This window comes from Lepidochelys kempii, chromosome 1, assembly GCF_965140265.1.
Source record: "Lepidochelys kempii isolate rLepKem1 chromosome 1, rLepKem1.hap2, whole genome shotgun sequence".
In the NCBI taxonomy this organism is placed as follows: Eukaryota; Metazoa; Chordata; order Testudines; family Cheloniidae; genus Lepidochelys; species Lepidochelys kempii.
The window spans coordinates 252915403-252925755 of record NC_133256.1 but is presented as its reverse complement, the minus strand read 5'-3'; the positions used below and the strand labels follow the sequence as shown (position 1 = coordinate 252925755).

Genomic DNA, 10353 nt, shown 5'->3' with positions numbered 1-10353 from the left:
AAACTAAGAGGAAACTTCAGAGTTATAGGAAAACATCCTAAACTAGATTGCACTTCTGTAAGCTTAAAATTGGAAATCCATCCTCATTATCCTCCCACATTTAAGTATTCCAAGTTTCTAAATGTAAGCTTTGAGATGAAGAGAGAAAGACAGAGTAAACTTACAGTGGAAATGCTAACCCAACCTTAACTATAGAAGCATGTTATCATCTATAAACAGAGGACTTTTTGAGCAGTTTGCAATTTTCAACACTATTAGATGCTGGGTTAGAAAAGCTTCCACACATACACCTGACAAATAGCCTAGTCTCACCATACAGAAAGGCACTGAGAGCATTTGTTTGCATGGTATTTTCAGCATCTGGAATTTACTCCATTAATACCACAGTAAAACTAAGAATGTTCCAAAGCAGCATTCTACAGTGCCAATATTTACCTCCCACAGTACTCAGTCCTCACCAAGTCTATTGCTCTTCTTTCTCTGACACATGTTTCAGAGACAGCAGGGCACCAACAAAGGGCCACAGTAATGAAGTAGTTCAGGAGCTACATAACTCTTATGATGAGGTAGCGGAAGAAAAATTTAACTGTGTGGGAAATAAGCAACACACAGAGAAGTGAGCAAGTGAATGGTGGTGAGTGGAACCAAGAAAAAAGAGAGATGCAAAGAGGAGCTAAACAGTAAGTAGGGCAGAAATGACTGGGAACAAACAATCAAGGAAATAGAGAGCACATGCAGGAAAACAAGTGAATGAGGAGTAGGGCAGGGAGAACAGTGAGCATCTCCCCAGGCAGTCACTCTCAGACTGCTCCACCAACAGGACTCAGCCCTGACTTGGAACAGTTAGAATATAGTTCAGTTTTCAAGGCCTCACTGCCAGTAGAAATGATGAGTTTTGTGATGTGGACATTTATGCACTAGGAAATTAACGGAGATCTATAACTCATTTCACATGTGGCACAGAATAGTCAATGATAATGCTTTTAGTCAGTACTGACCCGGGCGAGAGTCAAACCAGTGAGTTAGGCCACGTCTACACTACATTTATGTCAGCAAAAAACTTATGTTGCTCAAGGGTGTGAAAAAACACCCTGGCATAAGCGGTAGTGTACACAGCACTACATCAGTGGGAGCGCCGCTACCGCTGCTCGTTGGGGGGAGTTTTATTATGTTGATGGAGAGCTCTTAAGGTGGTGCAGCTGCATCAGTACAGTGGAGACATAGCCTTAGAGATGTAAGTTTCTATATCCATTATAAAGGTCCCTAGAACACTTCAGACAAGAGGTGCTCTCTCAGTATTGGAAACAACTGCGGTAAAAAAAAGAGCAGAGGGGCATGGTAGCCTCTATTTGGGCATTAAAATGCTGCCAGCTTGCATTAACCTTTCTAGCAGGGTGGGAGATTCACTTACAGTTGTAAGACGTTTACAAGAAGTAAAGAGGGAGAAATTAAACTTAAAATAAAAAAATAAAAAAACCCACCATGAGTCACACGGCAAAGAGAGCACATTTTGGTTAAGACTCAACATCTCAGACCCTGGTCAATCCGTCCGGGAGATATTCAAGGTTCAGAATTGCTTAATACAAGGATATTATGTGGCATATTTAATACTAAATCTTTTCAATATACAATATACTTGAAGTTTCCTAGATTGAAAGAACAGTTTGTCAAGTTTGGGGCAGGGGAGAGGGAGGGAGAATAAAATAAAATCATTTACATTTCGATTGCAGTCTGTTGGTATCCTACAGTAACAAACGATTCTTATGACAGGAGGAGTTCTAGATCTTGTAACAAGAGGTCAAAAAGGTAGTTTGACTAACTCTCCTTCTCAACAACATTAATGTGTTTAGAGTGAGTAGGAAAAGGGCGTTTGCCACACTGAAGCTAGTTATTGAAATTTGCTATTGACTCATAACTCATAATAGAGATTAACATTAGAAGGAAGGGCCATAACAGTCCCGGTCACAACAACCCAGAAAGATGCAATTAAATGTATTTGCCGAAAAAGGAACAGCAAAGAAGTTGGTATCCTACTTTCCTCAAGGTTCTTTATCAATAGGCTTTTGACTAAGGATTTGCCACCTAATTTCACTTGAGTACATGTGTTAGTACAACCATGTAGTTTTAACAGTGGAAACAACGTTATTTCATTTCTTCCTGTGCTGTATGTTAGATATGCAGCCATGACTAATATGCCTCACAGTTACTGGCATTTTCTAGATCTGTTCCATGAAGCTTACTGTTTCTCACTGGCCTCGTTTCTGATCACTACAATGAAGAAAAATACACAGAACATTCCTAAATTAATTCTAAGCAGAAAATGTATAAGCACATAGCACCTGTTCAAGATGTTGGCTCTACCAATCATGCAGAACAATCAGCTGCCTACAGAACAAAGGCTTCCAGTGAGGGCTGGTGTAAAATGACTACAGTCTGCAAAGGGTATTTATATTTTCCAGTTTGCAGAGAGCACTAGACATATTAGAACCAACACTGCTCTACACAATAAACACTTCACAATTCTGTAGTACTTTTCACCCAGAAATCTCATAACCAGCCTCTCTTCTTTGAGTGCTTGTTCATGTCAATTCCAATCAGGTACGTGCGCAGTAGCCGGAAGATTTTTCCGCTAGCAGCATCCGTGGGGTTGGCCTGGGTGCCCCCTGAGTGGGGCCTTCATGGCGCCCAATAAAAGGGCCCTGCTGACCCGCCACCCCCTCAGTTCCTTCTTACTGCCAGTGACAGCAGCTGGAACTTCCCCTTTCTCTTGCTTCGGCAAGCAGCTTAGCAGTACTTTCGTATTTTGCTTTCAACAGTTAGTTCTAGATGGTTAGTATAGCATAGTTAGTTCACTTATAGGTTTCAGTTACGGGGGATTCCCCCCTTCATTTGTCACTGGGGCATGCCACGATCCCTGGGCTTCAAGACTTGCCAGGACCGCGCGAAGCACATGCCTAACAGTGATCCCCACACCTCCTGTTTCTGGACGAGGGTCACCAAAAAGACTGCTGCAAGATCTGTTGTGAATTCTGACTGAGAACTCTTGAAGAGAGGGAGCAGCGGCTTAAAATCCTCCTCATGGAGGCAGCTCTGCAACTTCAGTCGGACCCAGGTGCCGGGGATCCCACTCCCAGTACGTCTTTGGCACAGAGCACTCCAGTGCCATCTTCCTGGAGTCTTCCAGAGCTGGGGCAAAGACAGACAAGACACTGCCCAGGAGGCTCGGCACAGTCATGAAGTCTCTCAGGAGCACTCCAGCCTTCGGCACCAGTCCCAATGGCTGGCGCAGAAGAAGAGGATGGAAAAAGGCCGATCCCCCTTGTCAAGATCCAGGGACCAGCCATCTGTGGCACCTCAGTCGGGCCACGGTTCTGAAGCTCACAGTGGGGCTACGTCGACTCCTGCCCAAGTGAGGCAGTCGAGTCCGGGCCCATCACACTCACTGAACCCCTCACCAGAGGCTTTTGAGGTGGCGCAGGACCTGCTGAGACTCACGGCGCCATTCTTGTCCCCAAGGCAGGAGGATGCCCCGGCACCACAGGCTCCATCCCAGCACTCCGTTCAGTCAAAGGAAAAGCCGGTGATGTCGTCATGCTGATCCCCATCACCCACCGATGCCAGCGCCTCCATCCAGGGAGCGCAGTCGGTCCCCAGGCTCCCAACGCTCTACAATGAGAGGTGCAGCGCTGCCCTGGATCTCCTATTCTGAAACAGGAGAGTCGCAGTCGTACCGCTCTGACTGTAGTAGGAGCGGACGGTCCAGCTCAAGGCACCATAGAAGGTCCTGCCTGATGCAGTGGCCCTCACAATGGCAGAGCCTGGCTCTTTTGGACTCCGTGGGCTTTCCATCAAGGCCAGGGTCAGAGCCAAGGATTCCGCTCAGGAGCTGCATCAGTGGCGTCCGCAATGTTTGTTCCGCCATGACGGCATCAACGCTGTTGGCCGTGACACCATCATCGGCACCAACTGTAGCGCCGCCCTCGACACTGGAGGTGTCAGCGGCTCATTGCGACAGCGCTGGCTGCACCTTCGGCACCAGCATCGTCACGAAGACCCCGGTGCAGATGCTACACCAGGTGTCTGCACTGGCCCGGGATCCGACATCGGCACCAATACCCACAACCCTTCACGGCACTGGGACCGGGCCAACCGACCACAGTCCCCTCCGGGTCACAAGATCCCTCGGGTGGGGATGGTAGAGAGCAACCTCCTCCTCTGGCTCCTCCTCTTCACCAGATGAGGCCCTTCCGTAGCCCCAGCTCTGGAAGACTCCAGGATGTTAAAGCAGTTGCTGTGCCAGGTCCCCCAGGGTCTGGGCAATAAGGCGAAGGAAGTGGTAGATGATGCAGATCCTATGGCTGACATCCTGGCCCCCTCTGGCCCTTCCTGGTATCACCTTACATTTATAAAGACAATTACGGACATGACTAAATTCACGGAGTTGCTCCCCTCAGACTCCGAAAGCTGAATTTTCAGCTTTGGTCGAGGAGTGGAGACGGATATCCAGGGCGTCCCTGCAGGCAGCACTTGATGGCGCAGATGCTGCCACCAGGGTTATGGCCACAGGTGTAGCCATGAGAAGGGGCTCATGGCTCCAGGTTTCTGCTGGACTCCATAGGGGAGACCAGACTTTACAAGACCTGCCTTTTGAGGGGGAGACTCTTTTCTGAGAAAACGGACAAGAGGCTAAACAGCCTAAAGGACTCCAGAGCCACCTTCACGTCCTTGGGCCTCTATACACCGTCAACGCAGCAGACACACTTCCGTCCACAGCCTCCTCAGAAGTTCAGTCACCAGAACTGCCAGGACGGGTCCAGGAGGAGAAACAGGACCAACAGGAGAAGGCCATGTCAACCCTCTGGCCAGGGCTTGGGACGCCCCAAGCTGGTCTTCAGGGCCCAAACCGGCCTTTTGAAGGCATAGTCTGGGATGGTGTACCACAAAGACTGGATCCACCCCGCCTTACCTTCTCGTCCCACTACCCCCTTTCTACTGGGCATGATCCCGTATCACCTCAGACTGCTGGGTGCTCCGCATGGTAGAGGGGATACCCCATCCAATTCTGTGCCCTCCTGCCCTTCCACCCCCACTTCCCTGTCCCTCTTCAGGGACCCTTCTCACGAGCAGCTCCTTATCCAGGAGGTGCAGTCACTCCTATCTTTAGGGGCAGTGGAGGAGGTTCCTCAGTAGCACAGGGGCGAGGGCTTTTATTCCCGTTATTTCCTAATACCAAAAGCCAAAGGCAGCCTCAGGCACATCCTGGACCTGCGAGAACTCAACAAATTCAGGAAGGAACTCAAATTCCTCATGGTCTCGTTGACCTCCATCACCCCTTGGATCTAGTAGACTGGTATGCTGCCCTCGACTTGAAGAATGCTTACTTTCATATTAAGAAAAGGAGTACTTGTGGCACCTTAGAGACTAACCAATTTATTAGAGCATAAGCTTTCGTGAGCTACAGCTCACTTCCTCAGATTTTGCATCTGAGGAAGTGAGCTGTAGCTCACGAAAGCTTATGCTCTAATAAATTGGTTAGTCTCTAAGGTGCCACAAGTACTCCTTTTCTTTTTGCGAATACAGACTAACACGGCTGTTACTCTGAATACTTTCATATTGCGATCACTCAGCCCCACAGGAAGTACCTCAGGTTTGTGGTGAACAATACCCACTACCAATTTACCATTCTTCTGTTCGGCCTGTCAGCAGCACCTCAAGTCTTCACCAAGTGTAAGCTCAAGTCAAATTTATCAGGGCCACCTTCAACAATCTCCTTCTAAAACAAAAGAAAATCAACTTCGTCCCCCAGTCAGAGAATAGAGTTTATTGGGGCAGTACTGGACTCAATCCAAGCCAGGGCATACCAGCTGGAAGCGAGGTTCCAAACCCTGGCCAGTATCATTCTAGGTCTCAGACAGTTTCCCACAACCACAGCAAGAAACTGCCTGAAGCTTCTGGGTCACATAGCTTCCTATACCTACATGGTGCAGCATGCCAGACTCAGGCTCCAACTGCTCCAGTCATGGTTATCATCGGTGTACTGACCAGCCCAGGACAGCTGGGACAGGATCATGACCCTGCCTCACCTGGTCCTCGACTCCCTCCTGTGGTGGCTCGACCCTCAGGAGGCGTGCTCAGGAGTCCCCTTCTCCAGTTCAGTCGTCTCTTTTGCTAATGATGGACACATCAGACTTGGGAGCACATCTAGGAGACTGCAGGTCTCTGGTCTCAGGCGGATCTGGCTCTCCACATCAACGTCAGAGAGCTGAGAGTGGTGCGCCTGGCGTGCCAGGCCTTCCGGGCATACTTAACGGGACAATGTGTATCAGTTATGATGGACAACACAAGGGCAATGTTCTATATCAACAAACAGGGGGATGCAGGTTCCTCTCCCCGGGCCAGGAAGCCCTCATGTTGTGGGACGTATGTAGAACATTCAACACACCTACAGCGTCGGACTTCCCTGGGGTACAGAATAAGCTGGCGGACCACCTCAGCAGGTCCTTTCACAGCCACAAGTGGTCCCTTCACTCGGATGTCACGAATTCAATCTTCCAGAGGTGGGGATTTCCCCAAATAGACCTATTCACCATGCAATGCAACAGGAAGTGCCAGCAGTTCTGCTCCTTCCAAAATCACAGCCTGGGCTCCAGAGCAGACACATTCCTCCTCCCATGGGGAAGTTGTCTCCTATATGCCTGCCTTTCTGCCCATACCGCTTGTTCACAAGGTACTCCTCAAGATCTGGAGGGAATGAGCTCAGGTCATATTGATAGTGCTGGCGGGGCCAGGCTGGAGCTGATACACATCTCTCCTAGATATGTCCGCAGAAGCTCCAGTTGCCCTGCTGCTATCCCCAGACCTTCTGACACAATATCATGGTCATCTCCAACATCCAAGTCTCAGGTTCTGCACCTCATGGCATGGAAGCTCCATGGCTGAACCCGGTGGAGCGTCCCTGTTCAGATCAGGTTAGACAAGTCCTCCTTGGCAGCAGGAAACCCTGTACGAGAGCTACCTACTTTGCCAAGTGGAAGAGATTTTCAATCTGGTCAGCACAGCACCATTCGTTCCCAACACTGGCCTCAGTGCCGCTTATTCTGGACTACCTCCTCCATCTGAAGCAGCAAGGGCTTTCAATATCATCAGTAAGGGTTCACTTGGCTGCCATCTCGGCCTTCCACCTAGGCGTGGAGGGCCGCTCTGTCTTTACTAACCCGATGGTCAACCGGTTTCCAAAAAGGACTCGACAGGCTATATCCTCATGTCCAGCAGCCTGTCCCAGCTTGGGACCTCAACCTGGTCCTTTCTAGACTCATGGGATCGCCCTTTGAACCCTTGGCGTTGTGCTCCCTGCTCTACCCCTTTTACAAGGTCGCATTCCTGGTAGTGATAACCTCGGCCAGGAGAAGCGTCTGAACTTCAGGCCCTCACATCAGAGGCCCTACACTGTGTTCTATAAGGACAAGGTTCAGCTCAGACCTCATCCTGCTTTCCTACCAAGGGTTGTATCACAGTTTCACATCAACTACGACATCTTTCGCCTGGTATTCTACCCTAAGCCGCATTCTAGTGGCAGGGAACAGAGACTTCAGTCACTGGATGTCCATAGGGCACTAGCCTTCTACATTGAGAGAATGAAGCCGTTCAGAAAATCGGTCCAGTTATTCGTGGGGGTGGCGGGCAGAATGAAAGGTCTGCCTGTGTCGTCACAATGCATTTCATCATGGAGCACATCCAGCATTTGTAAGTGCTACAACCTGGCGGGAGTTCCTGCACCTCCAATCACTGCGCATTCCACCAGGGTGCGGGCTTCAACAACAACGTTCCTGGCTCAGGTTCCCACTCAGGAAATCTGCAGAACGGCAACGTGGCCTTCCATTCACACTTTCACCACGCACTATGCGATTACTCAGTATGCCAGAGAAGATGCAGCCTTTGGTAGAGCAGTGCTCCAGTCAGTGGATAACTCTGACCCCGCCTCCTGAACTTGGGCTTGAGAGCCACCTGACTGGAATTGACATGAACAAGCACTTGAAGAAAAAACAGTTACTCACCTTCTCATAACTGTTGTACTTCAAGATGTGTTGTTCAGGTCCATTCCAATACCCAACCTCCTACCCCTCCGTCGGAGTAGCTGGCAAGAAGGAACTGAGGGAGTGGCTGGTCGGCAGGGCCCTTTATTGGGCACTATGAAGGCGCAACTCCAGGGGGCACCCAGGCTGACCCCACGGATGCTGCTAGGGGAAAAATCTTCTGGCTATTGCGCATGTGCACGCACCTGATTGGAATGGACATGAACACCACTTCTCGAAGAACAACAGTTGCGAGAAGGTGAGTAACCGTTTTTTGTTGTTGAACCTCCTGGGACTAGCCAGGTGTCACGTTTGTAGAATTTGGAAGCCCTTTATGCCATCGCTTTACAAAAGACGCTTGGTCAAGTGACCTTAGAACTAAGCCTTTCCTCAAAAGAGAAGCCTGCCAAGAAATTCTTAGAGAACTGATCTTCATGCCAAGACTGAAACTGGCAGGCATCCATGTTTAGCCATCTCTTTAAAGTGATAAATTTTTAGAATTGCATCAGATATGAAGGCCCCATATGACATGTAAGGCCAGAAAATTTCTTCAGGACAACTTAAACATTTAATTACAGAAGCTGCATAAGTAAGTACATAAACTATGAAGTCTGCACTGGAAACCGAAAGGTCATCCTCAGAACTTTTGCCCTGCTTAGAAGTTCTATTCCATTTCCTCCCCCCACTCCAATTAACATCAGCCATGTGAGCACTAGTTTAGGGTCCAATTCTGACACCCATGCACAGGTTAAGAAATTCCTTTCCTCGCAGACAGTCCTACTGAAGCCAATGGTAACACTCACAGAATAACACCAGAACATAGCCCACTAAGATTTAAGATACAAAAATGAAACTCTGACATAAAACGAAAGTCCACTGAATCCAATGGATTTCACTTTCATAACAGAGAGAGTAAGTAATATCATGCCTTCATGATTAAGACTGAATTAATTTGATTGGGAAACAATTTGTAATAAATATTTTTACTCAACTAATTGGGGTGTTTATAGCTAGTTCAAATTGGCATTTTTTCAAGTTAGACTTTTTTTAAAAAAATCCCTAAAATACCTGCAAGATTTTTATTTACCATTTCATACATTATCTCCCCTCTGACCAGTTCTGTCAACCCAAATACAAGGTTACACAGGGGAAAACCCCCCGCAAGTGTTTATTCTCTTCCTTACGTTCAGTCTGAACATCTTTACCCTCCATACTCCGTTTCGGGGGGGGGGGGGGCGCAAACGGGGGGAGAGAATAGCATTCCTCTCTGCAATCCTCCTCCTCAGCCATCTTTTTGTTAACAAATGAGCAGTATCTCCTCCATGGTGTTTTTATCCCCTTCTCTCTCTGTTCCGTCAGTTCATCTTCTACTCTTTCCCCTTCACTCTTATCCAGTTTTGGCAGTGCTTTAATTTCTTCCTCTCTCTCTCTCTCTCCCCCTCCCATCTCTCTACTCAGTTGATGTCCACAAAATAGAGTGTTGCCAGATTGAGACATTAGTTTATGACAAAAGGGATGAAGAGATGAGTTTACCTTAAGTAATTCAAGAATTTTTGGAGAAAGATCAAAATACCATTGTTAAATTGGGAATCTGTCTGACTTGCTCAAGATAATGAACGTAGGAAGCTGAGAAAAGCACAGCTGTCTTATTTTTCTTCCACAAAGACCGAAAGTTAACTTGAGCTATCCCATGTACACAATTTGAGCAGGACATTTAAATACAACCCGTTCTCTATGGACTTAAAAACAACAGTACAGTAGAACCTCAGGAGTTACAAACACCAGAGTTACAAACTGACTGGTCAACTGACTGGGGGGGGAGGAGGAGGGAGAGGGAGAAGAGGACCAAAAAATTCAAGTACAGTCCTGTATTAAACAAACTACTAAAAAAAAATACAGGGAAAATTTAAAAAAAGATTTGACAAGGTAAGGAAACCGTTTCTGTGCTTGTTTCATTTAAATTAAAATGGCTAAAAGCAGCATTTTTCTTCTGCATAGTAAAGTTTCAAAGCTATATTAAATTAATGTTCAGTTGTAAACTTTTGAAAGAACCACCATAATGATTTGTAACACCTCCATTCCCGAGGTGTTCGTAACGGAGGTTCTACTGTACCTCTTTAAAAACTAAAATTTGGGTACAACATGCTACAGCAGGGGCGGGCAAACTTTTTGGCTTGAGGGCCACATCGGGTTTCCAAAAGCGTATGGAGGGCCGGTTAGGGGAGGCTGTGTCTCCCCAAACAGCCAGGCGTGGCCCAGCTCCCACCTCCTATCCAGCCCC

General features: G+C 47.8%; 1 protein-coding gene across 2 annotated transcripts in view; it reads right to left on the bottom strand.

Annotated features, from left to right (window-relative positions):
• The window catches only part of TMEM263 (transmembrane protein 263), a 33002-nt gene that overhangs the window by 3104 nt on the left and 19545 nt on the right, over positions 1 to 10353 (bottom strand). The gene's annotated exons all lie outside the window — the stretch shown is intronic.